Below are 4,189 nucleotides of genomic sequence, written 5' to 3'. Positions count from 1 at the left end.
ATAAAAAATATTTTTAGTCTTAATCTTCCTATATACCTTTTGACATTTTCTAAATTTAAAATAAAAACTAATTTAAGAGGTTAATTTTTTTAATGTTATTATTTAAATAATGAAAATATGTATTGATTTTATAATTTAAATCATAAATATTCATAAATTAAATTTTAATTATTGAATGTTGGTGGAGATTTGTATTAACTAAAAATAAGATTTTTATATATAAGTGAAACTCACTTTACTTACTACTTTACTAATCGAGTAAGATTAAAGTTAGACATAAAATCTATATTTTAAAATATTATTAAAAAAATTATACTTTAAAAAATAATTTTTTAAAACAAACTTATTATGTTATCATGTTGTTATTAGATATTAACAAATATATAATCTTATCATACGAAATTTTTTATTAAAGATTTTATATTAGTTAAAAAAATTAATATGAAATTAATATATATATATATATATATATATATATATTATCTTTAAGTTGGTTTTGTAATAAACTCAATATATTTTTAAAAAATTATTATGCCAAAAAGAAATAGCATTCCTAATTGAAAGATTAAAAACTTATTTAACCCTATTTTATTTATTATTTTTCATGGCAGGACATGAATACTTAAAAACACTGCTCCCATAATCTTATCTGCAAAATTAATTAATACCCCTTACTATTGTGTGAATGCACTTTTACAAATTAACTTATATTTACTTCCTCTTAAGTTCATTTGATATTTTACACTTAACTTTTCTTGATATTAAATTATGATTGGTAACTGTAAGCCTCTCAAATCAAATATATATATAAAATATAATTAAGTTAAAATTTGCCCAAAAGATTATCAAAATTATTCTCTTTATATTTTCGCTGAACTATAATAGATGAAAGAAGATCCGATCTTTTAAACAAGTTTCTTCTTGTTTCTTTCTTATTTTTTTTAAGATTTTTCTCATAATTAACCTGTTCTTTTCAACTAATTCCCATTTTAGATTAGACTTGTGGTATGATTTCCCTCATCGCGGGGTGAAAGGGATTGTTGCAGGTGTTATTGTTGGGGAGCGCGATTTGTGTCGCCGCGTTTTTCATGGTATTGTATCGCATGTAAGTTTCTCATGAGTTGGAGTGATGCTCTGTTTTGGACTCTGTTTTTTTTATCTGTGATTTTTTGTAATGTGTGTGCATTGCAGTTCTTCGAATAAAGACCCTTTCGTGTTCATACTGGTTTGTTTACAGCGTTGATGTTGCAGCCCCCTTTTTGATCCAAAGCACAAGCGCTTTTGTCTTCTACGCAGGGGCTCTTTTTCACAGATTGGAACTCCTTCAACCATCTCCCGCAAGGCGCATCTTCATCTCAGATTTGCACTAATCGTGTTATGGTATCATAGCTCTTCAATTGAAGAGCTCTGTTGCGTAACTCTGATTTTCTTGTTTCAATCTCTTGTTCTTTTTCATTTTCTTTCTCAATCAGTTTCCGATTCTCGCTTTTCTGAATTTTCTTTTTCCTTATTGTTTTTCCTTACAGATATGGCTGAAGAACAAAATAAAACCCCTTCCTCCTCCACTCAAACGTAACAGTCGACATCATCAGCCGGAAGTTACCTGTATTTGCATCCTAGCGAAAATCATTTGACTTTTTTTAGGTTGTGGACAATATAGACGTTTTTGTTTGAGTGACCACTACATGTTTTTTATTACTAATTCCTTTGTTAAGACAGCGCACATACATACTGTGTGCATTTGTAAGTCTTGGCCCAGGCAGAGATTGAACTCGCATTGGAACAATGATTTTGTGCTGTTTTAGAAATGTTATTTGTATACAAGAAATAGGAAGTGTTTGGAAAATTATTTCCATTGTGGATTCTTGTCGAGTAATATTACCTCATATTTTGTCTTTTTTTGTTGTGATTCACCGTTGTTCACTAATTTTGCCTGTAGTTCTTTTGCAGGAGAAAAAGTTGCTTGAATTGCCAAAGTTATTGGATATATGTGCCATATACTATCATGAAAATGAAGAACTGACAAGATCACTGGTAAGAATTTCTGTTTAATAGTATATTACCTGGTACAAGGATGAGCTTTGGCATAACGGTGAAGTTATGCCTTGGTGACCAGTTCATCATGGGCTCGAATAAGGAAATAGCTTCTTTGAATATGCAACGGAAAGGCTGTGTATAATTATTCCTTCGTAAAGTGAGGAGCCTTAGGCACTGGGATACATGATTATATCTTTGATACTTCTTTTTTGGTTTATTTGCACAAAATAATAGATGAAGTTCATTAAGATGTTTTCCCTTATTGCTTGTGAAATAGAATGCATGACAGTATTTGGTGTTCTCTCTTCCTCTCTCCTGAAGTAAACCAGTATGCTTTATTCTGTTGCTCTTTGTTTTATTTTACACTTTGTCTTTCTGAGTTTTTTGGTTTACTTGAGTTATACCCTCTCTGGAAGGGTCCTATTACATAATTTGTTAAGAAAAATATAGAAGGATATTAATCCAACATTTTAATTTTGTCTGCATTACACCCATACACATTTTATGTTCTTATAGGCATCTCAATCTAAGGGGCATTTCTATGTAAAATTTGTTGTGGAATTTAAGTACTTCCTTTTTGTGCATTTAACTTTCCTTTCTTCGGACCCATTGAACCACAGAAGAGATCATCCTATCAGTGTTTCAGCATTCATGGTTTTCTTCTTTCTGTTTATTTATACATTCAGACAAATAATGCATGTATGATGTGCTTTTAATGAGAAGAGAAAAGCTTGTTTCTGGGTAATGAACCTAATACCATCCTTTTAAAGATGGTGTTTTCAAGTGAAGTGACTGTTTAACTTGGAAGTGTATTTTATACTGTTTAATGCTTAACATAAGCATTTCAATACATTCTTAGTTGTTCTGTTTGTTACTCCCTTTATTGCAGAACGTGTTGGGGTTGATGTTGTGGAGTGTGCTTGTCTGATTGAATTACCAGACTTGAAGGTACAACCCTAAGATATATTTATCCTCACCTTGTCTAATTGTTGGCTTGATTTATTTCTTAAATATATGGAACATGTCAACTTTAAAAATTAATTAAATAAACAAACAGTGGAATCAGGATGGCTATTATCTTGTTACAGTTTGCATTTTAGGATCTCAATTGACATTAGCAGAACTAAAGAATGATGGTAAAGTTGAATTATATCTTTGAAAATTGTGTTGAGAGACATTAATCTAAAAAATTATTGTGTAGACTAAACCACCACCCTTAAGATTGCAAGGCAACCCCAAAGAGACCGGAACTTGAGTGGGCTAGGGGTGATCACAACTAAGATGATTTTCTAACACAGTCCTTTATGCCTAGGACTTCCAACCTAGAACATGGTAGATATACAAGTGACCCAACATAGTATCTGATGTTATCTTAATATTTGAGTTTAAGTCTAAGTCAAATACACAGCTATCTTTTAAAGCGGGGACTGTTTTCTACTTATATATTTTAATTTGACAATATTACTAGTAAATGTGAGACTAAACCAACTCTTGAGATTGCAATTTTAAGCAACATCCAAAGAAGTCACAAACTGGGGCAGGCTAGTGACTGTAATTAAAGCGACTTGGGGCATACAAGTATTCTGCATCCAACTTGTTACATACAGAAACTATTCTAGGATAGTAAGAACTAATAGGTTGTTCCTTAGAGCCCCACGAAACTTCTATATGTTTAGTCTTCTATTAGTTGATTGGTTATATAACAAGGGCCATTGGGTATATCTTACAAAGCTTCAAGTTTTGAAGCAAATGCTTCGACCATAAGGGTTCAAAAGTTCTATTAGCTATTCCCCAATACTTGGACTTTATCTTGCAGCTAAATCTACCTTTTACTTTTCCTCAAGTTAAAGTTTCCAGCAACGAGGACATAGTAGCCTATTCTGGAGCTCTATTGATGGCTGCTTATATTTTCTTAAGATATATTTTGATGGGATTTGCTGCAGAAAGCTTCGACGTTTCTGCGATTAGTTCTGCTCTATTATTATATTATTATTATTATTATTATTTTCTGTGTGTGTTGTTTTAAAGCTCGTAATTTATATTTATAGAATAGAGAAAACTATTAGAGTCGGTCCAGTGGTTAGAAATTTGGGTAATATGCATAGTTTTAATCTTAATATTGTAAAAAAATGTAAATTATCTTATTTTTGGG

At 31.0% G+C, this 4,189-nt stretch overlaps 1 long non-coding RNA gene across 5 annotated transcripts; it reads left to right on the top strand.

The window, feature by feature from the left end:
- The first annotated feature begins 832 nt into the window (after window positions 1–832).
- Window positions 833–3,102, top strand: LOC137822646 (uncharacterized). Of its 5 annotated transcripts, none has more exons than XR_011082952.2 (5): window positions 833–1,105; window positions 1,238–1,380; window positions 1,527–1,644; window positions 1,940–2,034; window positions 2,927–3,102. It is a non-coding gene; the product is annotated as an uncharacterized LOC137822646 (long non-coding RNA). The 5 variants fall into 5 exon arrangements; XR_016515847.1 differs by having other exon boundaries at window positions 966–1,105; window positions 1,192–1,380; window positions 1,951–2,034; XR_016515846.1 differs by lacking the exons at window positions 1,940–2,034; window positions 2,927–3,102 and having other exon boundaries at window positions 888–1,105; window positions 1,192–1,380; window positions 1,527–1,855.
- Window positions 3,103–4,189: the final 1,087 nt, after the last annotated feature.

The sequence above is a fragment of the Phaseolus vulgaris genome, chromosome 9 (assembly GCF_051622355.1).
Source record: "Phaseolus vulgaris cultivar YP4 chromosome 9, ASM5162235v1, whole genome shotgun sequence".
Classification (NCBI taxonomy): Eukaryota; Viridiplantae; Streptophyta; class Magnoliopsida; order Fabales; family Fabaceae; genus Phaseolus; species Phaseolus vulgaris.
This window is presented reverse-complemented; position numbering and strand designations above follow the sequence as displayed.